This window comes from Pistacia vera, unplaced genomic scaffold, assembly GCF_008641045.1.
Source record: "Pistacia vera cultivar Batoury unplaced genomic scaffold, PisVer_v2 Contig526, whole genome shotgun sequence".
Classification (NCBI taxonomy): domain Eukaryota; kingdom Viridiplantae; phylum Streptophyta; class Magnoliopsida; order Sapindales; family Anacardiaceae; genus Pistacia; species Pistacia vera.
In genome coordinates this window covers 886,429-912,653 of record NW_022196364.1, presented here as the reverse complement: position 1 = coordinate 912,653, position 26,225 = coordinate 886,429, and the positions used below count along the sequence as shown (strand labels likewise).

Below are 26,225 nucleotides of genomic sequence, written 5' to 3'. Positions count from 1 at the left end.
TTCCCAAAATTATACATACTGTTGAAAATTCCCATATCCAGAAATTTCAAAAGAGATCCCAAATAAGCTAGTTGCAGGACTATACAGAGGTTTTCTCTATATACATCTAATAAGATGGTCTTCAAATTCATTGTGTAATTAATAGTATTGGTATACAAGGAGCAGAGTTATTCACTCAGTTTCAGTGAGCTAAGAAATTTCTCACCTCCCCTCGGCAATTATGTCATTGAACCGAGTGGCGTTTTCTGCAGAGAACAATGGATCAACTCCGGGGCTAAGATCAGTTGCACTGTCACATTGGCTCTTCTTTCTGCTATAACTTCTTGTCGATGATGATGTAACAGTATCTTCGTTCAAAAGGCTATTTGTTATGTCCTTATAATTCCAATCAGTCAAATAACTTGGCTTTGAAGTAACAGTTTCCACTTCGATGTCCCCAGCAAGCATGTTAACAACGCGTGACATTGTTGGCCGTAACATCAGTGACGCTTGAGTACACATGAGAGCGACTTTTATTACTCGTAGAGCTTCGATTTCATTGTACTCTGATAGTTTGGAATCTATCAACTCCAAACTTTGGTTACTTTCATGAAGACTCCAGGCCTATAAATACCATAAGAGACAATTCAAGAAGAATATGTTTTTTAACACTAGGGTACATAGAAGAAAGCATAAAAACAAAAAAATAAGTACCCATTCAAGAAGTTAAATCTTTTCCCTATCCAAGCTAGTATCAGAGTTTGGCCTTCCACTGATAATCTCCAAAGAAACAACACCAAAACTGAATACATCAGCCTTTTCTGTCAAGTGTCCACGCATTGCATACTCTGGTGCCAGATAGCCACTACAAGAAAATGAAGGGTTTCTCAAGGTTAAAATCCAAAAGTAAAGTACAGCCCTATTCCAGGCGCCCACTTGCCTTTACAATGTGAAAACCTTTATAAGTTAGCAAATCTTACATAAATACAAAGAAATTCCATCATTATCAAAGATGACAAAAAGTTTTCTCAACATACATGTATTGCTCTCAGAGTCATTCTCATTAATGCATGTACGTTAAGCATGTTGAGTATTTTGAGATACCCACAACAAAATCTACTAGATGTTTTGAAATACTCTACAACACATTCTAAAAGAAGTATTAAGGAAGAATGGTAGTCAAGGAATGACTGAAGCAGCTTACATGGTCCCTGCAACTCTGGTGCTGATGTGAGTTTTTCTGTCATCATACAGCTTTGCCAATCCAAAATCTGATATCTTTGGGCAGAGTTCTACATCGAGTAAAATATTACTTGCCTTGACATCTCGATGAACGATCTTTGGTCCAGAGTCCTCATGAAGATATGCCAGACCTCTTGCAGTTCCCAAGCATATATTGAACCGAGTAGGCCAATCGAGATGCAACCCCTGTCGTCCTGCAGAAACATGGCTGCAATCATTAAGATCTTCAAGAGTTACGGACATGGATAACTGAGGATTCAGGGACAATTTATCCCCATAAACAATTTGGAGCTCAATAAAACCTTGACAATCAGCTCAAACCCGTTTGTGCTCTTATTTGCTCATTAAATTTGCAGTTTTCTTTATAACTAAACACAATGTACATAGTAGAACAAATATTTCTTTCTTTAAATCTTGCATTGGTTAAAACATTTGAAAGTCAGCAAAATAGTATTTTGTACTGAAAAATTTGTTGTTTATGAGTGGACGCAAATAATGGGAGAGAAATCACATGCATTACTGTTGAAGTTGCTTGCAAGAAAAGCAAAAGTAGAAATTTTAAACTAAAGTTGATCATCAATTAGCATCCATACCAAACAATACTTGATCAAGGCTTTTGTTTTCAACGTACTCATAAACAAGAAGGAGCCTAGTTCCCTCTATGCAGCAACCATGCAATTTCACAAGATTACGATGTTGCACAGAAGTTATGGCAGCGATCTCATTAACAAACTGCTTTTTCCCTTGGTGGGATCCTAGAGAAAGTTGTTTCACAGCTATAATCATTCCATCAGAAAGTGTACCCTGTAGCACCAGATTTATAGACATAAATTATATATGCTACATCTTTGGTAAGTATCCAAATGCTGAAATTCACCTAGTTTTCTTATTAATAGTGTTCAGCTATGATAATGCATAACAAATACAACATTGCAACCAAAGTTCCCAGTGTGCTATTTATTGTTTGTAACTTGTAAATGTAAGATATAAAAGTTACCTTGTAAACAGGTCCAAAGCCTCCCTCGCCAAGCTTATTTGGAGGGTCGAAGTCTTTTGTTGCAGATCTCAACTCGGCATAACTGAAAGTTTTTGGTTTAGGTCCTATTCCAAGTAGCACTGCATATTGAAGCAAGATAAATGATTACATAACATTGAGGATTTGCATGACAAGTGATGAATTACACCAGCAGCTTTGCCTATTTCATGAACAAGCTTTGGTGCACTAGAACAACATTCATACTTTTCTGGAATCTACTTTTCTCAGATGCCCAGAGAACCTTTAACTTTGTGCCCAAGTGAAATGCAAATTCACTAAATTTTTTAACAAACTTGGTTTCTGAGACTTCAACTATTATTAATTTAAAAATCTCTTGGGCTCTCTTACCTTCCGCATCATCATTGTGTCTTTTTGTCCTCATGTAAAAAGTTAAAAATATCAGTATCAAGCCCGAAATTCCGAGAGCTACTGCAATACCAACAATGAGTGCAGTCTGGTTCTTCTTATGTGCAATACCAACAGTTGGTGTGAAATCTGAGAAGTTAAATTCAGTCAAATGTATACCAGAAAGAAGCATATAAGCACATTTATTGTAACTCATCTTAAATGAAGATTCAAAGGAATCAAATAATTACCTGGAATGACACTAAGAGCTGAAACTAATGGCCCGTAACTGCCTCGATCAGGCATGCAACAGGTCCCTTTACCAACCCAAAATAGGTGAATTTCAAGGTAGTTCTCAGACACATTAGCATTAAATTTCTTCGTAATTGCTTTTCTTTCCCCACCTGCTTCCTTTGATATGTCAAAATCTTTTAACTGGAGAGTTCCCTACAGGATCATTTAGGAAAGAAAATAGATGAAATTGTAACAGTAAAAATATAGATATATAATAAGGGTATGAACCAAGACTTTCCAATGAATGTTTACCTGAATATAGATATCAAAAACACACCTTCCAAGACTCGTCCACGTTTGTGAGCCTTGATCACCAAAAACTGTCTCAGCAAGGACAAGCTTACATTGTAAGGTCCATTCTCTAGACTGAGTCCATAGTATCTAAGTGATCCTGGGGATTGCCTTGAAGACTGATAAAGTTTCGGGGTTGCAGTGCCAGTCACTTGTGAGCCAGTATTTTGAACATGAGTGTTAAATTGTCCATCAGAAAACAAACCCGCATCACTAATTGCCCATTTTGTGTATCAAGTACAATAAAAGAAGCTCCACCAAGATCATAGCTATCGGCCTCATACACCATGCTATCAACTATCATTTCTTCACCACCACACTTGATTGCAAAACTTGAATCTGTGGTTGAAAAAAAAAACACCATGCCATCAGTTTGGTCCAGTTATCCCAACTGGAGCTGAACTAACAAACAATTTATAAAGCCACAGCAACATCTATGTTTAAGCAAAATAAGACAGGGAGAAAGGTGAATTGGTAGTACACTAAATTTTAGAAAAATAATTATACAGCAGAAAGAAAGACTTATAGCGCGGAGCATTCTTATTGCAGGGGAAGTTTCTCTGCAGACAGTTCAATCCAGGGAGAATACTGGCAAGCACAGAAAACATTACCCGTTGTCTTTGTTCATTTCTAGTAACTTTTTCTTTAAGTGAGAGCCTTTGTTCAAAAAAAAAATCTGATACCATACTTATCAAAAAAGGAACTATAACTAACCTGATGTTTCAGCTGTCAAATGTGAAATTGTTGGCCACTAGATTCCCATTCAATTCAATGCAAAGATCAATTATACTTCAAAGTTTGAAATATACTGACTAGAGATATATTATATTAAAATCATAACATGGCAAATAATCAACTATGTTTGAATGACATCAGAAATGAGCTGTGACTTTATGGTATGCCAAATGGTTATTCCAAGTGACATTTGTTTGGACATAGGAAATTCAAGCGCGTCAGAGCAATTAGTTGGGTGCTGTTAAGTATTTCTGATGATTGTCACATGATAAGAGAAAATTGAGTCACTAAAGTGCTAAGTGTTTGCCATGAAGATGAATACTCAACAAATTCTCATACTGTCATCTGGTTTTCTCTTGAATTGGCATGATTGTCATAAATTTTATTATTGATTAATTCATACAATCATATAAAACATTATAATCCATTAACAAAACAAGGAAAGAGGGTTATTGAGCTCCAAAATGCCTAAGGTCCAAACCAATGTTTTGTTTCTAGAAAATGAAGATGGAAAATGAAGTTATTATGGTTCAAGAGACATACAACTATTGTGAACTTGTAGTCACCAACGAAGGAAAAGTTCTTGATGGATATTTGTAAGATAAATCTCTACGGGAGTAAATTAAGCACTAGTTAGAAGGAATCATATGCACCAACATACAAATCTAAGATAATTCTCGAAATCCATGTCACGATCTACACTCAGTTTGCTGGTCGGATCAAGCTATTGGCCTCATGTTGTTTGTAACAATGTGGTTGTTCTCGATCGATTGGCTCGAGCAGACATTCCCAAAGTCAAGTCAGATCGCGACATATTATGAAATTCTCAAGATTCAATCTTTGAACCTTAAGAACTGTGGAGTTTCTGTTATGCCTGAAAAATCATGGCTAATGTAAGCTTATGTCAGCAGGCACCAATCAGAGTTCAGGAAAGCTTTGTGCCGTCCATGAGCTGTCACGTTGCCCCATGATAGAAAGACTGTCACCAACTCAGCAGATTTAGGTTTTGTTTACGAGTGACTGAGGAATGCACACCTGTCCAAACCCCAGATAATTTGAGGATATTTCCTAAGTTGTTAGACAATGGGAGGCAAGGAAGAACTTGCACGACACCTACCCACTTGCTGATTTATAATCATTACCTTGAATCCCACTACTATAAGTAGAGGACTCCTCCTCTCATTTTTGGGATCCTGAACCCTCGTTCTGATTGTAATCCTTATTTTCAGAGCAAAAATTACCTACAAGAAAGAGTCTGACTTGATATTCTCTCTGAATAATAAGTTATTGTACCTCTCCTTATTGTTTGCTATATGTGACCTCCTATAACCTCTCATATATAAAAGAAATAGTGAACTTAGGAATCGCTTTGAGCATCCGAACTACTTTAAAAATTATTTTTTATTTATTATTCAGTCTTTGCATTCAGTTATATTGGTTGGCTCTCATATAATCATTCATATGTAATTTCTAAGATTGCTTAGCACTTTGCACGTGTGAGTTGTTGGTTTCAAAATCACGCATCAACACTGATAGATATTTGTAAGATAAATCTCTGTGGGAGTAAATTAAGCACTAGTTAGAAGGAATCATATGCACCAAAATACAAATCCAAAAAAGGAACAAATCAGTCAAGATTTTCAATTGCTTTCATCAATTACTTGTCACAAGAAAGTGGTTACAACTATAGTTAAGATTTTTAAATTTTAAATCCGGTGGCCTAATTCCAAGATATATATCTGTAGCAGTATTGCCTTTTTCATTCTTCTTCACTTCGCATGGAAAAATCTTCTTCACTATAGTTGATATTTATCTTTCTTTTTCTTCTTAATATATTCGTGAAGCATTTGGCACCAATACCTCTCCACTCTTCTAAATTGGAGCCCCTAAAACTTTCAAGGCAGATACAACAAAAATGGACATATAACATGCATCTAACTAGACGAGATATAATAGGGCATAATTCTTAAGATAAATGAAATTAAGGCTTACATGTTTTGAAGATATACAGCTTTTTGCTGAGAAAGTGTTCCGGATAGACTATTGTTTCCAAGAAACCTAGCGAGAGAAGGAAAAAAACAGTGAATGTACATATAATGAAAGAATAAGGATCAGAGAAAATCTAAAATAAGAAACTTTTATAGGAGGAATATTACCAATTTAGGTACAACTTTTTTAGGAAATACTAAAAAAGAGATACAAGTTTCAATTTGTTCAATTTAAGGATACTATTTAGTTACTTATTTGATAAATAAAAACACTAAAAAGACTTGGACACCCTTTGTTACTCATTTGGTTTTAGTCTTTCAGTTTTAAATTTAAAAACTAAAATAAAAATAAGTTAAATATTTAAAAAAAAATTGTTTAATTTTAAAGTTTAACTATTAAAAATAATAATAAAATAAGAAAAACCAAACACAATAAAATAATTTAAATAAAAAAAGTTTTAAAATTAATGAAAAAAAAAAAACTGACAAATTTATGTTACATGAAAGAAAGGACAACTATTTTTATTTTTAAATTTAAAAAGCTAAAAATAAATTACAAACATAAAATAAAATAAAAAAATTCATTGGCTTTTTCCTCATGTCAATGGCGCAACTAGTAGAGGCCGTCGTTGGCTAGATCAAGGGCACGCTTGAGCTGTGACCTAGATTTGCTCTCGTTTCCTATTAAATGTAATTGCAATTATTAGCAAGGGACCCTTAATTGAATAAAGTTAGTTTAAAGTGTCTATTTGAACAAATTGAAACTTATGATTGTTTTGTCCTTAAATTGAACAAAATTACTATTTTAGTGTCTCTAGATTGAACAAATATAAATTTGTGTTTGTTTTTAATATTTCATGAAATAGTTGTACCCAAGGTGTTGGTTTGGTGGTTAAGGAAATTTGCTCAATTCCCTAAGTTATTAGGTTCAAACCTTAGGACCACTTACCACAATAATATTATGGTTTATCAGATTCTTTGGGCTTATAGGGTGTTCAATAAACCTCGAGGATTAATTGAGGTGTACGTAAATTGGCACAGACACCCTGATTATCAAAAAAAAAAAAAAAAAAAAAATGATAATATCCCTTATAAGAGTGATAAATTTCCTCAAAATTCACAAAGCCTAAAACGTAATTAAGTAATTTTAATACTATTAAAATTACTTAAGCCACATTTTTAAATAATTTCATTGTTTTTATTTCTCTTCATTTTGATTTTGAGATCTTTAATTTTTTTTTTTTTTTTTCTCGAGGGGTTAGTGTTGCGGTTGTTTTCTTCTTTGCTTTTGTTTTTCCTCATTTTGATTGAAGAATAATTAAGTTTTTTTTTTAAAATTATTTTTATTAAATTTAATGACAAATTACAGTAAATTGGGAATTTTCTGAATGCTAGTAACTTTTATGGATTTTTAGTCTGTTTCCAAAATACTTTACCTCCATTGACGATATTTTTAATTAATTTTCTATCAAAGCTCATTATTTTTCCAATTTACTTAGCAGATTAATAACATTTCTGGCATATGCAATGGTGTTAATTAATAGGGGTACAAGCAAATTGTAACGTCACAGGAGACTTAGTCACTTTGGTTTAATTAATAGAAATAACATTTTTCTCTCCTTGTGTGTTTTTTCAACTCTTTCATTTTCCCTCATCAATTTCTCTGCTACCAAACATCATAAACTCTCTCTATATATTTTTTCCTATGATGTGATGAATCTTTTTTTTTTTATTCTTTGTTTATTACACCCATAACCCAACTTGTAGAGCTTGATTTGATTGAATCTTACTGCTTTCCTCTTGAAGACGAAATTACAAGCTGCATGGATAGTGAAACTGAAGTAAAGTAACTAAAATTTACTTTAGCACTTACAAAATCTGAAAAGTGGCCGGCGATTCAGTTCTAATTTTTTTTTTTTTTTAATAAAGTTGCATTTATTAGATATAAAGGGGATTTATGTAATTTATAGCTAATTGCTGTTTAGTTAGTTTTAGAGAAGTTGAGTTGGTTAACTCATATTCAGCTCAATTTGTCAATGAGATATAGTGTTGTACATAAAGAAACAGTGATGCATCAGTAAAGTGTGATTTCATTTTCCCAAAATTCAGTTCGATACACTCCTATTTGTTTTATTAACATGGTGTCAGAGCGTCAAAGATTCAACCTTAATCTAGGAAATGGATCGATTCGAATCATTCCTCTATACTTCAGCTAAGCTCATTCAAGCTTAAATATTTGATTTCTTCATTTCAGTCCTTGAATTTCTAGCTCGAAATCTTGGATTTTAGGTTTTGTTCTAGCTCGAAATCTTGAATTAGGTTTGATTCGACCTGAATTCTTTGCTGATTTCTACTTGAATTCAATTTCAGAACAATCAATTTGGTATTGGTTAATTGATATGGCAACACCGATAGAAGTAAGTAACTCTTTAGACGATTGACTCTAACTCGCCCTTGTATGTTCATCCATCGGATACACCAAGCTCTGTACTGGTCTCTGAGGAACTCATCAAAACTGAAAATTACAATATTTGGAGTCGAGCCATGACAGTCTCTCTTTGTGCCAAAAATAAACTCAGATTTGTTAATGGTACTTACACAAAATCGACTATGCATCCTAGCTTGGCTCCATAATGGGAGAGATGCAACTCATTAGTACTTGCATGGATCTTTAATTCAGTTTCAAAGAAGATCTTTAATCGTATAGTTTACTTTAAAAGTGCTGCACTGGCAAGATTTGAAGGAGTGGTACAAAAAAGTGAATGGGACTAGAGTTTTTGGATTACATCAGGTAATTTCTAACCTGACTCAAGGAACTAATACAGTACCTAGCTACTATAACATGCTCAAGTCATTGTGGGATGAGCTGATTCCTTGGTCAGCCTCCCTACACTTGATAGTGTCTCAAAAAAGGCATATCTGGAGCACTTAAATCAGCAAAAGCTACTGCAGTTTTTAATGGGATTAAATGAGTCTTATTTAATGGTTCGAAGTCAAATCTTACTGATGAACCCTTTATCGAGTGTCAAACAGGCTTATTCAGTGGTCAATCAAGATGAAAGTTAGAAAATATTGGCAGGAATGAGTTTGAATCCAAAGATAACTATTGCACTTTATGCTAATCATACTGGAAATGGCAAAAATCAAAGTCAAGGCCAAAAATATAAGGGAAAAAAAAAACTTTATATTGAATGTGAATTTTGCCATGTTCCTAGACGCAAACGTGATAATTGTTACAAGCTACATTAGTAGTGGCTTTTGACTTAGAGTTTCCTTTTCCTTTGGTAAATTGATAGTCAGGCGGATAACCATTGGATACTGGAAATTCAAGATCAAGCACTGAGAATTCAAAGTCAATAATTGGTCCTATTTTGACTGTTGAGCAATACAACCACATCCTCTAACTGCTAAGAAAGGAGAATGTTTCTTTACCAGTTACAAACCTGGCAGGTAATTATGTTGCCCTGTTGTCTTATCTTGATAAAAGTTGTTGGACAATTGATATTGGAGCATCTGACCATATGACATTTGACCATTTTATCCTACAATCAGCCACTACTGTAGAACCTTTTATAAAATACCTTGTAGGATTACCTAATGGAACAAAGACTTATCTTAAACATGTAGGATCTGTAGTTTTCGGTCAATAATTTACAGCTGTCAAATGTGCTTTATGTTCTAGATTTCCATCACAATTTAATTTTAGTCTCCAAACTTGCTCCGTCTAACAATTGTTTTGTTACTTTTTATCTTGATTTTTGTCTCATTCAGGATCTTTACAATGGCAAATTGAAGGGGATTGGTAAGCATAGGCAAGGTCTTTACTTTTTTTTATTCAAAATCAAAACTTTCTTCTTTTGTATCAGATTTAGGATAGTTAAATAAGGTTGTTTGCCATACTGTAGAGTCATCACGAATTGTACCTCTTGAAATGAATTTGAATAAAGTGTCTCTTTGTTTACTTTCATTATCATCATCTAATCATTCCGCATTATGGCATCAAAAGTTAGGGCACACTTCTTATTCTGTTTTGCCCCTTGTTCATCCTAGTCTGTCAAAGTCTAAAACAAAAAATCTATAGCCTATACATTGTCCTATCTGCCCTCTAGGTAAACAAACCAGAATACCCTTTCCTAATAGTACATCTCAAACACATAAGATTTTTTATTTACTACATATGGATGTATGAGTCCTTATAAAACACCTACACATGGTAATGCAAGATACTTTCTCACTATAGTAGATGATTTCTCTAGGGTTACTTGGTCGTTCCTTACGCAATTCAAGTCAGACACTTATTCTACTATTAAACATTTCCTTCGCATGGCCCATACACAATATAGTTTGATCCCAATGTGCATTAGAACTGATAATGGTTTAGAGTTCTTTAACAAAACTTGTCATGATCTCCTAAGTAGTCAAGGCATCATTCCTCAAGGTTCCTGTGCTTATTCTCCTCAACAAAATGGCATTGTTGAGAGAAAGCACAGGCACATCTTAGAGGTTGATAGGGTTTTAAAATTTCAATCCAACATTCCCACTCATTTTTTGGGATACTGTGTATAAACTGTTGTATACATCATCAACAGACTGCTCACTGTAGTCCTTAAGTCACTATTTGAAAAGTTTTTTGCCAAACCACCATCTTTGGATTGTCTAAAGGTTTTTGGATGTTTAGCCTATGCTATAATCTTATCTTCTAAGGACATATTGCATCCTAAAGTTGTACCTTCAGTGTTCTTGGGGTATTCTCTTACCCAAAAGGGGTATATCCTATACAATTTATCCACTCACACTGTCTTTGTCACCAAGGATGTCCTTTTCTATGAGCATGTGTTCCCTTTCACTTTGCCAACACCTTCCCCGAATCCTTTCCCCATGATTCAAATTTTCTTGTTCTAGAATCAGTTCAGCCTTCTTCTATAGATTCCACTCAAACCCATTCTCCTACTTGTCCTGGTTCTCCTATTGTCCAGACTACAAACACTGTTGTTTCACCTAGTTCTGTTCCAGTTTATTCAACTCCTCATATGCCCAATAATACTCACATTTCACCACCTCCTCTTAGAAGATCTAGTAGACTTACCAATCCTCCCATTTGGACATAAGATTTTGTTTGCCCTACAATACATCATAATCTTACAGCCAATGTTTCTCATTATCCCATTACCAATTTTGTGTCCTATGCTAATGTGTCCCCTTCATACAAAGCCTTTTTGTCCAACCTTTCTTTGGTAGAACCTACTACTTTCACACAGGCCTCTAAGGATCAGAATTGGGTCAATGATATGAAAAAAGAAATTCAAGCATTAGAAACTAACCACACCTAGTCTTTAGTACCATTGTCCCCTAGAAAGGTTCCCATTGGTTACAAATGGGTGTATAAACTTAAATACAAGGCTAATGGCACCCTAGAGAGATACAAGGCACGTTTGGTTACTAAGGGGTATACACAGCAGGTTGAGATTGATTATGAGGAGACTTTTTCTCCTGTGGTAAAAATGGTTACTGTTAGGACAGTTTTGGCCTTAGCTTCCATGAATAATTGGCCGCTTTATCAGCTTGATGTGGACAATGCTTTCTTGCAAGGGGATTTGCAAGAAGATATTTACATGACAGTACCCAAGGTTTTCCAAAGCAGGAGGGGCAACAACTTGTATGCAAGCTTCATAAATCTTTATATGGGTTGAAACATGCTTCTAGAGTCTAGAATTTTAAGCTGACTACAACCCTTTTAGATGGTGATTGTTAGTGTATATTAGTGTATGCCCTAGAAACCATTCGTGTTGTCGGTTTCAGAGCATTTTGTCTTGTATCTATATATATCATAAATAATAGAAGAAAGAGTTCTTCAATTCATATATGTAAATTGCTTCCTTTATTCAGTCATGCATTTAAAATAAAGTATGTATATGAATTGTCCAGATGATTCATTTAATAGGTAAATGAATTATCGAAAAGGGTTCCCTGCGGAAGCAATATAAATTTGGGCAACTATATTGTACAGTAGGCATACCGGATGCTTCCGAAAGATATCATGAGTTGATATAAGTACGGATGACGATGATAGTCATGTCACTAGGGCATTGGTATGGATTAACGGTTGGTGAACTGTTTTTCGAACGTGACCGAATAACGACAAATCACTTGGAAAAGCATGTAGTCAATGATTTATCGTTTGGTTATATCAGTGCACGATGTAGTCCTTTGACCTGAGACATTGTAGTCGGATCCGATATGGATGCGTATGGTTCATACGGTGTATAAGTACGAGACTAATCATGTTTCGTACAATAAAGCCTATTTGGTCATGCGTTGTTCATATGCGGAAACGAACGATGGTCAAGAGGGGATCCATTGACTCGAAAATATAGGATCGGGAGTACCGCTGACTCCATCCGGATTCGAGTTCCTAGACGAACATCGATAAATGTCAGAAAACTGAATCTCTGGCCAGAGTCTATTATTAGTCATACAAAAGTAAGTTTGTGATGACAAGTTCCGGACATATTGATCGACAATTCGGTAGAAGATCGAGTTTAGGATTTTGACGTTCCATGAATCCATACTCGATTAGGATATCTCAATGGAGGGACTTTACCTGCATGGTACGTATGATCTGAAATGGGTTCGATGAAGTATTTCTTCATCGTGGTTTAGGGACTATGGCACATTGCTAGATGTTTACCATAGTCGTTGGGCCTCCGGACAGGTTTCCGGATTCATCCAGAACCGGCTCACGGCTAATCCACGGTGGACCTACATGGTCACACCAATAGCCTTGGGAAGTTAGAGAAGGATGAGAGAGAGAAATGATTATCCGAAGAGGGCTAGCACCTTCCGAGGGTAATAACGGGATTTCTATAGTAATAGTTACATAGAAAACTATTTGTGACATTTTAAGGGTTAAAATGGTCAAGCAATAATTAATTATATTTAATTATTATATCTTAAAGTGTTAAGATTAATGAGATGAACAAAAATAACCTTTTAATAGTTAAAGGGTAAAAAGGGTAAATTTATGGGTTGTTAATGTAAACTAGTTTAGTTTACATGGGCCCTTGAATAATATTGATTATTCAAAGGGTAGCATATTAAATTCGTGGGGTCCCTTTATAAAATAAGATTTTATTGGGCTTGGAAGTGAAAAATAAATAATTGCAAAATTGCCCAAGTATATATAAATGCAAAAGGTTGCATTTTTGTTCATAACACACATTGTTCACTCAAAGCAAAACCAAAACTCTCTCTAAAAGCCACGACCACTCTCTAAACCTCTCAAGGTGGTGTTAAAGTGTGGAGGTCTCATTACTTTGAGGCTGATCTTCATCAATCCAAAGCAAAGGAATAGGTATAATCTCTTTTCCAAGCTTTGTTTGAAAACCGGTTTTTTGAATCCAATTTTTTTTTATGCTTTCTTCTCCATTTCCACCACTCTTCATGCATGCATGCTAATCTTTCAGTGATTTCCAGTAGTTCAGGTCAGATTACTCCCTATTTATCAAAAGAAATCAGTCTCACATTTTCATGCTTCTTGTTTATGTAGATGACATTGTAGTAACAGGTAATGATCCAACTTTAATAAGTCAAACTGAACAAGTGTTGCACGGCAATTTCAAGCTAAAAGATTTAGGTGTATTGAGATATTTCCTAGGATTTGAAGCAGCTCGATCATCTAAAGGAATCAGCATCTATCAACGGAAATATGCATTGGAACTTATCTAGGAATCAGGATTATCAGGTTCTAAACCATCCTTGGTTCCCATGGAGACCAATATCAAACTCACCTCGACAACATATGACCATCAGTTTCCTTTTGACAGTGCAAAGCATGATCATCTTCTTGAGGATCCGATTGTTTATCAAAGATTGATAGGTAAGCTGTTGTACCTATGTATGACCAGGCCAGATCTTAGCTACTCAGTTAGCCTTTTGAGTCAGTTTATGTATCAGCCCAAGTAGTCCCATATGGCAATAGCTATAAAGGTGGTCAGATATGTGAAATCAGCTCATGGACTTGGTTTATTCTTTCCTACTCATAATACCTTAACCTATAGTGACTCTAATTGGGGTTATTGCTTAATGACACGAAAATCCATTATTGTCTTTTGCATCTTTCCTAGAAATCTAAGCACCAAGCCACTATTCAAAGTCTTCCTCTGAGGTCGAATATAGAGCTATGGCCTCTATCGTATGTGAAGTCATCTAGTTGGTCCAATTGCTCAAAGAACTTGGCTTATCAAATTTGCTTCCAGTCACCCTTCACTATGACAACCAAGTTGCCCATCACATTGCCTCCAATCCTATGTTCCATAAGCAAACCAAACACATTGACATTGATTGTCATATTATCCGTGAACAACTCAAGAATGGCCTTATCACTACTGTGCATATTTCTTCCTCTCAGCAGCCAGCCAAGCCGATATTCTTACTAAAGCACTTGGAAAGACTCCTCATCATCACCTATTACACAAGTTGGGTGTGCTAGACCTTTATCACCCTCCAACTTGAGGGGGTATTAGAAATAAAGGGCATTTATGTAATTTATAGCTAATTGCTATTTATTTAGTTTTAGAGAAGTTGAGTTAGTTAACTCATATTTAGCTCAATTAGTTAGTCAGATATAGTGCTATATAAAAAGAACAACAAAGCTACGAACACCGAAAAAGTTGCACTGAAATTTTGTACCGGCCTATGTGTAACACACCTCTGATTTTTTTTACAATTTTTTTCTAGTGAACGGTCGTCCATCAAATTTGGAAGGCCATTCACTCACATGGACGCCCGTCCATATTATATGGATGGGCATCCATATACAAGGGACAGGCGTCCGCATTTAAAGGACGCTCATCCCTGATTTAAATACAATAAAAAAATTTATAAACAATAGGGATGACCGTTCATCCATTATGGACAGTCGTCCCTTTATTTTGGACGAGCGTCCGCAAATAAGGGACGCTCGTCCTTAACCAAAATATGAAAATAAAAAAAATTAAAAAACTTTGGGACGGTCGTCCATAAATTTTGGACGGCCGTCCATACTTTAAGAAAAAAAACATTTTAAATGAAACAAGGAGTGGCTGCTGCTCGTTCTTTCTTGAAGATGAAGATGAAGCAGTGGCTGCGGTAATGGCTACTATGGACAATCCTCAGTTTTCTTAAATCATAATTTGAGATTAATGGAATGAGGGTGCAATCTAACTCTTGCACCACTTGCAGTCTCAACAAATCGTTTTCCATTTTTATGAGTTGGACGCAACCTTGCCACCATTGTATACAAACCAGCCACAAGGACTGCATGTAGTGTGCCTGGCACATGTGCATTCTGGCTACAGCTTGAGACATCTTCTGGAATAAACCCATTCCTAACTAATTCTGTCTGAAGCTGCTTACGCATACCAAGCAGCATATTCATGATGCTTGAAGAGATGAAATACTGAGAACAAAATCGTGCTTCTTGACCCCTCTGTTTTGCATTCCTCCAGCACTTAAAATCTGCTATGACTGCTAGCTGATCACTCTGCCCACCGTACAATGAAGCAAGGTCAAATTGAGCAGCAGTTGCTCTCTTCTTTTCATTTGGTAACATAGGAAGGGTAAACGAATCCCTATAGTCAGAAGCACATGCAAGTGTTAAAGCTGGGTCTAGATAGTTCATAATTATGGCAAAGAAAAGCATCTTGCTCATTAATGGATGAACAGAAAGAGAGCAAAGCTGGGTCTTGTTCGGGGCTGAGAGCAAAATGAAGATGGCGGAGAGGCTATGCAAAGTTGGTATCGTATCTGTGGGGGACGACAAGGTTAGCTACCGGAGATGGTGGCCAGAGTGCAATACGCTTCCTTTGGGCTGGGATGAGGGCTGTCTTCCAGCTTGAGTTCACCACAAGAGGGAGGAAGTGCGCAGTTTGCAATCCTATTATAGTTCACGTGCGTGTAAACATTAAAAGACGAAGCTGGTTTAGAAGAGGACTACAAGTGGTTTAGAAGACGAAGAAGAAGAGGTTTAGATTTTTTTTTTTTTTTTTTTTTTAAAGTAACGTAAGGAATTGGCATCCATTCCTAATGGACGCCAGTCCAAACGTAAGGGACGACCATCCAAAATTTATGGACGGCCATCCCAAAGTTTTTTTTTTTTTATTTTCATATTTTGGTTAAGGACAAGCGTCCCTTACTTTGCGGACGTCCGTCCAAAATAAAGGGACGACCGTCCATAATGGATGAACGATCGTCCCTAATATTTATAAAAAATTTTTATTGTATTTTAATTAGGGACTGGCATCCATGTGAGTGAACGGCCGTCCAAATTTGATGGATGGTCATTCACTAGAAAAAAATTATAAAAAAAAAAATCAGAGGCGTGTTACACGTAGACCGATACAAAATTTCGATGTAACTTTTTCGGTGTCTATAACTTTGTTGTAAAAAGAAACAGTGATGTATCAGTAAAGTGTGATTTCATTTTCCCAAAATTCACTTCGATACACTACCATGCTTTATTAACAGTATCATTATTTATTTAAAATTTAGAACTATGAAATGAGTAGTGTTCAGTATGGCTTGATTATAGTCCTACCTCAAGAATGTTTGTTACGAATTTCTATTATTTTTTTAGTTTAAATTTTATTTAATCTTTGAATAATTTTCTTACGAATAAAATGAGTTCGTTTTCTTCTATAGTTCAGTTCAATAATAACTGATTACCTTAATTGACAAGTGTAAAATGGATGACCAGTGTCAATCAATTAAGGTCGAAAAACCTACATGTTTATCAAATATCGTTCCACGCATCTTAGAAGGGGCCTTGATGTTATAGCCCGAAGAAGTGAAATTGATGACCCAAAACACCATTGCCATATCTCTCAACGAAAAAAGAAAAATACCTCTAGCTTGAGCAGGCTCGGCTCAAGGGGTAGGCAGGTGAGGCAGCTACCTAGGGCCTCCCAAATTTTTGAGCCCAAATTTTTTATAATTGTTTTTTAATATATTTAAAAACGAAAATGGTGTATGATTTTTTATCCAGTCCGAGGGGCAAAAAAAAAAAAAAAAAAAAGCCTAAAAAGACCCAAATTTATTATAAACTTTTTACCTATATTCCCACCCAAAGTTTGACAAAATAACAAGTTTATACCTCCAGTTTTATATATTCCAATTTACACCCCTAAATTAACACATTGAATTTCTTTTAAAAATAAAAAGGCTAAAATAGTCATTTACATATCTCAAATTACTCTACCCCAATTCCATCCCAAAATTTGACATTCACATAAATCATCTCCATCCCTCTTCTGCCGCCAACCGTTTAGAGCTGATTCCGATCAATTTTCTCACATAAATTGACCGGAATCATCACTTTATCATTTCTCAAGTGTTTTTCTAACCTAGATAGCCCTCGATTTGACCATTTTTTTACGAATCTCATAACCTAACTCCACCACACACGACAGACATTTTGGCCTTTTCAGCATGTACCCAGTGTTGTTGGTCTTCCCCGACATCATCATCTTCCTCCCCCTAACCCTCTCACCAAAATCCCTATCATACCTCATCTGTTTATTCCGTCAATCACCAACCACCAATACCTTTTGGGTTAAGACTTCTCAAGCCTTTTATGGCCAATCCAGGCATTGGAAATTACCTATTTCACCATCCATCGCTTCTCCAACATTTGCTCTCCAAAACCCCCCACAAACCTGAACCCGTTAGCCTGCTGATCGTCAACCACTTCTCCTAGTGATTTTGCATCTCAAAAAGCAAGAAAATAAATTTGAAATAATTTTTTTTAATATATGCTTATATTATTAGAAGACCCCCAAAGTAACTATTGTCTAGGGTCACAAATGTTCTTGAGACGACCCTGAGCTTGAGTTCCATGGCTACGCCTAAACAGCCTCACATAACCATGTTTCCATGGCTAGCCTTTGGTCACATGCTTCCCTTCTTTGAGTTAGCCAAGCACATTGCTGGAAAGGATCACAAAGTCTTTTTCATATCAACTCCTAACAACATCAAACGCTTGCCAAACATCCCTCCAAATTTATCACCATTCATGAACTTCGTCTCCCTCACTTTACCCCCTCAAGATAATCTCCCTCAGGACGCAGAAGCCACCACTGACTTGCCATTTTCCAAAGTTCAATACGTCAAAATGTCCTATGATAAACTCCAGGATTCCTTAACTCAGTTTCTACAAACTTGTAATCCAGATTGGATCATTTACGATGTCTTCTCTTCCTTCGGTGTCTGAGTGAAAGCAGCACAATCCGGTGGAGCTTCCGGATGGGTTCGAAGAGAGAGTCGAGGGCCGCGGAGTGGTGTGGACGAGTTGGGCACCTCAACTGAAGATATTATCTCATGAGTCGGTGGGAGCGTTCTTGACTCATCGTGGGCTAAACTCGATTATCGAGGCACTCCATTATGGGCGTCCATTGGTTTTGCTACCTTTTGTGATGGATCATGGGTTAGTTTCAGGAGTTTTTGCGGAGAAGAAAGCGGGGATAGAAGTAGAGAGAAATGAAGAAGATGGGGTGTATACGAGGAAGTCGGTGGCGGAGACATTGAGGATGGTAATAGTTGAAGAAGAAGGAAGAGTTTACAGGGATAAAGCCAAGGAAATGAGGATTATAATTGCTGATAAGCAACTTCAGAATCAATATGCAGACAATTTTGTTGAGTTCCTTCAGACAAATTTCTAATTATTAATTGAAATTACATTTTAAGTTAATTAAATTAAGCTAATATATAAGGGGGGAAAAAACATAGAAAGATTTCATAAATGAAACAATCTAAAATATATCAAAAGCTATAAAAGTATATTTTATTAATAAAAGAACAAGAACCTTAAAATCAGAAAAAAACACTGAAAAATATACAAATAAAATAAAATAATTTTAAAAACTAATTTAAAACTAATCTAAAAACTAGAAAAATCTGGAAAATAAAAAAATATATATCTATAAGATTAAAAAAATCTGGAAAAATAAAAATCAGGAAACTAGACAATGTACTTAAAAATCTGATATAATTATAAAATAAATTGAATTTTGAATTTTAAAAAAAAAATTCTAAAGTTTGAAAAATTAAATCAAAAACGGTTATGAAAACTTTAGAAAAAATGATTAAGGGCTTGTTTTGTTACTCTTTTTGAAATATGTTATTATGAAAAAGTGTTTAAATTTATGAGTTGAATCAAATTGAATTGGAATTGAATTTGAAAAATATGTTTGGTAAAATATCTGCAAACTATGTCCGAGTTGGATAAATTGTTGAATAATTGTTTGTTACTTTTTTTGAAAAAAGGTTTTTAAAACAGAATAGTTGTTTGCTACATTTTTCAGAAAATTTTTATTATTTGTATTGTGTGTGATTTTTCCATCATGCTTAGAGAATTTCGAGGTTATAGCTCAATCCAGAATCAGTTCAACTTAATCGATTGTTCGACCCAACATAAGCTCATCGAGATGTAGCTCGATCTAGCACAAGCTAGTTGTGACTAATCCCTACAGTTGTTCAACCAACTCACAGATAATTTCAGATCCCAAATATCTCGGAAGGGATCATATCGACAACAATCTTAACGCAATCTCAGCGCCTTATCATGAGAATATCGGAATTACAGTTTAATCTTAATTGTAATTCCTTTATTTTCGCTATTTCCTTTGTACAAAATAGGTATATAAACCCTCTCCAATAATGAGAAAGGGGTTAGCAAATTGTTCCAAGATTATTATTGTAAACTCTCACAACAAATATAAAAACAATGGACATAGGCTGTAACTCACCGAACTACTTTAAAAACTCTGTGTCATTATTTTATTGCTTTCAATTCATTGCGTTGTTGGTTATCAGTAATCACAAACACATTCGTTCCGATTCCGTCAAGGTTAATCAGATCACTCTAGTCAGTGCGAATTCTCGTATCAATAATTTGATATTGAAATTTCAATAGCAGAAGTACACATCCAGTAGAATGACTACTTGAGAATACAATCTGTGGCTGAATTGAAAATTGTCTCTCAAGGGCCAAAGCTATACTTCAATAGTGACGTGGGGTATGGCGAACTCCCCACCTACTGTAACAGCTTGGGCAAACCAAACAAGCTATACTTCAATGGATTTACTTCGTAAAAGAAGAGTGAAGCTTATAAGCTATACTCACTCCCCACCTACTGTAAGAGCTTGGGCAACCAAACAAGCTAACTCGTTATGGACTTTACCCAAGCTTCTTTCACCCAAAATGCATTTACTTGGTAAAAGAAACGTGAAGCTTATAACATAAACCAAATTGTCTTTCTCTACCTAAAACCTATGTTGAATGCCAACAAATCACCCCATGAAATCACAAGGAGTTGGATTAAAATATTGGAATCTATGGTGTTAACCTTGAACGGAATTAGAAAGAGCCTCCAGTTTAATTTTTACCTTTTCCGAGACACTCATCATGGGCCGCCGGTTCCAATCTAGTCCAATCTGGTTTTTTGGGGTTATGAGCATATCACTATATGGACCAAGAAAAATGTTGAAGCAATTTGTGATCAATGAAAGAAAAGCTTCCTATTTCACTGTCGTAGAGTTGTTGCTATAGAAGTTTGAACAAAGAGGAAGGTGGGAAAAAAATGATTGTTAGCAGTAATAAAATATCAAATAAAATCAGATTTGGGCCAGAAACGGGCTGGCTTTGTTTTGGGCCTTAGTAGAGTTTCCACTACTGCTACTGCTTCTCCTATATGTTACATTAACTCATTAAGCAATACCCAATACCCTAATTATATTATCAAAGGATAAGCACCTCTCATCTAATGATTAAACCACATTCTTCAAATTATCTCATAATTTTACTATACCTAATATTCACTTGACATGGTGATATTTCTTGAAAAATCTTTTATGTACTAGGTATTATTAGATTTTTAATACTATGGTCTAATAATTCCTTATTAAATGTACGTACTCAACAATCTTTAACAACCTTCACTCAAAAAACTGTTTATATGTATAAATAATCAATAAAAATATGTTACGTCATTGGACATTGAATATTCGTAACATATAATATTGGTTTACACATACAGCTAAAAATTATGTATGATAAGCTTTCTCTTGATGTAATTCTCAAGAAAACCAACTTCTTTTATAGGTTGACCTAATTACCCTAACAAAAACAATAATAAGCATTAACATTGTAACCTTGGAGAAAAAATTATGTTTTTGTTAATAATAAGCATTAACAAAAATAATAATAAGCATTAACAACTTCGATGTAATTATGTATTATATATACCCACTTTATATCGATTTATATGTTCAAACAAAGGAGAAAAAATTGACCTTCATCTACCAAATTTAACTAGAAGCTCACGTCATTTAGATTACATTGATTTCCCTTGTCGTGATTAAGATTCTCATGGATTCACTTGGAGTTCAAATCAAAATTTCCCAGTTCACGCCATTCATCTTGCATGCCTGTCTCCCCATTTTCAGTTTCCTCATCATTTAAGAAACCTTCAGACGGCCCCTTCTCATCTCTCTGTGTATTGCTTCCCCATCCGTTCATCATTTCATATGGGTTAACACCTTGTTCCTGCTCTCCCATATCATCACCAATATTATTGCCCTGGGAACCAAGTGCACTTGCCCTTACTGGTGCTCAAGCCATCGTTTCATCACAAGCATGAGACCCAGCTCGAGCTTGCTCTGCTTGATGAACCATCGCAGCCATTTGCAACCTAGCCTCATGAGCCTCTCTACCAGCCTTCTACCTTGTCTCTACTTCTGCCCTCAATGTCAGTTACAGTATGGGCTCTTTTCTCCTCTTGGAGAAGCGCCTGCTCAAGCATCAACCTCTCCTCACATCAGAATTCACCTATACCTCGCTTGAGGGTTATTATGTTAAAAGCAAGGACCTGTTTCTCCAATGTTCTTGTGAACTCTGCAACATTGGCAGCAGTGTTGTTATCCCACTGCTGGGAGCCAGAAGGCATTTGGCCTGTTGTGTCAGAATCAAGGATTCTATCATCTTCCTCTGCTTCGTAGTCTGTTACCACATGATAAGGTAGTAGCCTGCAAAGATAGAAATGATAAAGCATGAATTTCCAGAATATTCTCAAACATCAATCTAGCAAATCCTTTGAGTAATATATAGACTTTAATTTATTACGTTAAGAACTATTTAACTAATTCATCTGATAAGCATGTCTCAAAAACATTTAAGACTTCAATTACTATGTTCAGTACTATTTAATGATTCATCTCCACATGCAAGAAGTCTTAAAATGCACATAAGGATGATGTATGCTCAACAAAATGAATCAGTAGAATTTAATATAAGACATCAAATGATATGGAGCTGAGGGGATACAGTTATTGATTTGTGTATTTATGTTTTACAAGAAATTCATATAGTTAATAAATTTAATAGTAATGAACATTCGCACTGAATCAAGTGCCTTTTACATCATGCCTTAAAGGGGAGAAGTGTTGGCACAGAATGACTACAAATTACTGCATCCGTCAAATCACCACTCCAATTGATTTCAACAAACTAAACTCATCACATGTAAATGGTTGATATATTACGCCGCATCAAGCCATCAACACTTCTATCAAGAAGCTATATCAACTGGATATCTTTTATATAACAATACTTCACAGATTCCTTCAATTGTATCCAAAACTTCTTACAGGTATCCAAGTTTTGAAAATTAATCTCCAGAACATAAAAAAGGAGAAATTCATTGATCCCTCTCAACAGCTTATTCATCTTTATTCATATCAACTCTCATTTGATCACAATAATGTTATGTAATCTACATCATTTTTGGACATATACTGTACAATACTTCAAAGACTTAACTAAAATGGTCCATAACACTGCCAAACTAAAACATTATTAAATTATTCTCACATCCATTGGAATCTTTTCAACACTGACAATAATTTCATGTTACGTTGAATGCTTTTCAACACTGACAATAATTTCATGTTACGTTGAATGCCACTCACAACCTAGTTCAATTCTTCAAAGCACAGTTCATACTTATATAAACCACAAGCAATGAAACTTCAACATATGTAAACTCACAATTTTACAACCACAGGCAAAACCCCCATGTTCCTAACATTTCACCAAACAGTTGATAAAATAACACATAAATAATAAACGAAACCCTCAAATAACAAACAGACAAACAAACCTCTCACAAGCATCTTCGACCGAAGCGAACGGGTGCTAGCAATCTGGGTGGCAGACCCACCAGGCGTCCTCATATGCCATCTGGAGCTCCATTTGGTTCAACAGCCTCATCCCTTTCTGTTGTTGTTGCTGCTGTTGCTGTGGCTGTTGTGAATTTTGCCGATTCTGTAGCTGTAAATTAGAATTAGCATTGGCATTAACATTGGGATTAGGGATAGGTTTTGTTATTGGAAAGTGATGGGACGATGGACGCAAGGTGGGCGAAGGTGGGCGAAGATGTTAGAAGGGATGCGAGAGATAGCCGCCTGTTGTTGCGCTTATTGTTGAAGTTGTTGCAACAGAATAAACTGTTGTTGATTTTGTTGTTGTTGTTGTTGAGCTTCTTGTTGCTGCTGGTGTTGAGCCATAGCCTTAGCTTCTTCCATTTCTCTAACTCTCTTCTCTCTCTTCTTCTTTCAGAAGAGTGAATGGTTTCATATAGATTGCACAATGATATTTAACATTTTCATGCTGATTGATACCTACAAAAACCCCAAATTTTCACTCTTTGACAAAAAGAAAAATAATTATAAATAAAAAAAGAAGAAAATACCAAACAATTTGAATTGAACAAAAATGAAATTCGATAGGGTTGCCGGAAATTAGATTTTCGAAATCCGCATCGCCGTTTGAAACATTAAAGCAATAGATAATAGATCACCACTTTCAGAAGAAAAAAAAATGCGTATAAAGCCATTAAAGATCGTCAAATTAAAAAGAAGTTTGGCTTTTTACCTAAACAAGATAATATAAAGATGAATTGCTGGATGATTGAAGATTGATTATATTGAACAAATGAAGTAATTTGAACACTCACCTGAAATCAAAGACGCTACGATCGCGGACGCGAACGATACAATGATCGACAGGGCCCTAACCCCGGATTTTTAGGAGCAAGGCCGTGGGTGGGTATTCCCAAAAGGAGAAAAAAAAAAATATAAAAATATAATACTTATTTTATATTTTAATATTACATATTTTTTATTGGGATTGGTCCAAGTTTTGCTTGTTTTAACGTTTCCCTACCTTCACCTCACGTTTGGCCATTTTTCAGTGAATAACAAAATTTCCCCTCAATTATTTGAAATAAAAATTTATCCCTTCTTATCATTGTTGGGTTAAGGCTTCACCGTGTGTCATATGTGTTGGTCAAATAATAAAAACCGTAACAAGACATTGATGTAATTTAACAAATCAAGGATAAAATGGATATTTAATTATTTTAACTCTATATCAAACAAAATTAATTAAACGAAATACTAATATGTCACTGACGACAATGTTTTCAATATTTTCTAAAAACATTGAATGACAACAGAATTAAATAATCTCAAGAATCATATGAAAATTGTTATATTTTCCCATATCAAGAAGTTCTAAATAAGCTAATTGCAAATGAGATATTACAAGAACAAGAAATATAGTGAAAATTTCTCTCTTTACACCTAGCGCGATGCTCTTCAAATTCATCGCAGAATATTGTCGACTATAGCTTCACAACATTATAAGTTCTACTATAGTTTCGACTTTGAAAATGCTGCCAACATCAATAAGTTGAGTAGTTTTGCATGGATTATAGTTAGCAGAAGGAGCAGTATTATTCACTTGATTTCAGTGTGTCAAGAAATTTCTCACCTCCCATCTACAATTATGTCATTGACCCGAGTGACATTTACAGGAGAGAGCAGCGGGTCAACTCAAGAGCTAAGATCAGTTGCATTCTCAAGACTGGTTATTCTTTTTGCTGTAACTTCTTGTAGATGAGTATGTATCAATATCTTTGTTCAAAAAGCAGTTTGTCATGTCCTTAAAATCCCTATCAGTCAAATAACTTGGCTTTGAAGTAACAGTTCCCATTTCTATGTCTCCAGCAAGCATGCTAAGAACACGTGACATTGGTGGCCGTAATGTCGATGATGCTTGAGTGCACAAGAGAGCCACTGCTATTACTCGAAGAGCTTCGATTTCATTGAACTTTGTTAATCTCGGATCTATCAACCCCAAAATTTGGTTACTTTCATGAAGACTCCAGGCCTAGAAATAGCCTATAGACAATTCAAAGGAAATGTGTTTTTCTTAACTAGGGATCATAGAAGAAAGCAAACAAAACAAATCAAAATTCAAATTTATTTCCTTACCCATTCAATAAGATAAATCTTTTCAATATCCAAATTCGTATTAAAGTTTGCTCTTCGACTGATAATCTCCAAAGCAACCACCAAAACTGAATACATCAGCCTTCTCTGTCAGGTGTCCATACATTGCATACTCGGACGCTAGATAACCATTGTAAGATAATTAAGTGTTTCTCATGGTTAAAATCCAAAAGTCAAGTCTGGATATTGCTGTCAAACTGAATTTAATGATCAAACGTATCCCATGTGCCCACTCGCATTTACAATGTGAAAACCATTAACATTTAACAAATCTTGAATAATAACGAAGCAATACAATCACAAATCTAGTCCCCCACAAAGATTCTAGCATCAATCATTATGTGACAATCAAAGATGACACAAATAGTTCTCTCAACATACATGCATTGCTCTCAGTCATTTTCATCAATACATGTATGCTGAGGTTTTGAAATACTCTAAAACAAAATCTCCAAGGTACTGTTGGTATCTTCCAAGACAGCATATATAGATTACATCATCTAATACTCTGAAGCACATTACAAGTATTAAGGAATAATGGCAGTCAAGAAATGATTGAAGGAGCTTACATGGTCCTTGCAACTCTTGTGCTGATGTGAGTTTTCGTGTCATCATACAGCTTTGCCAATCCAAAATTTGATATCTTGGGACAGAGTTTTGCATCAAGTAAAATATTACTTGCTTTGACATCTCGATGTACAATCTTTGGCCTTGAATCCTCGTGAATATATGCTAGACTTCTTGTAGTTCCCAAGCGTACATTGAACCTTGTAGGCCAATCAAGATGCAAATCCCTTTTTCCTGTAGAAACAATGGCTACAATCATTAAGATCTTCAAGAGTTATTGATTTAGAGAATTGAAGATTCAAGAACAATGTATACCTAGGAATGATTGGTGCTCATTAAAACATTGTGGAAAACAATACTTGACC

At 35.3% G+C, this 26,225-nt stretch overlaps 2 pseudogenes; both read right to left on the bottom strand.

The window, feature by feature from the left end:
- LOC116107047 overlaps positions 1-26,225 on the bottom strand; it is a 34,046-nt pseudogene that overhangs the window by 3,026 nt on the left and 4,795 nt on the right.
- LOC116107080 lies at positions 21,317-23,523 on the bottom strand (annotated as a pseudogene).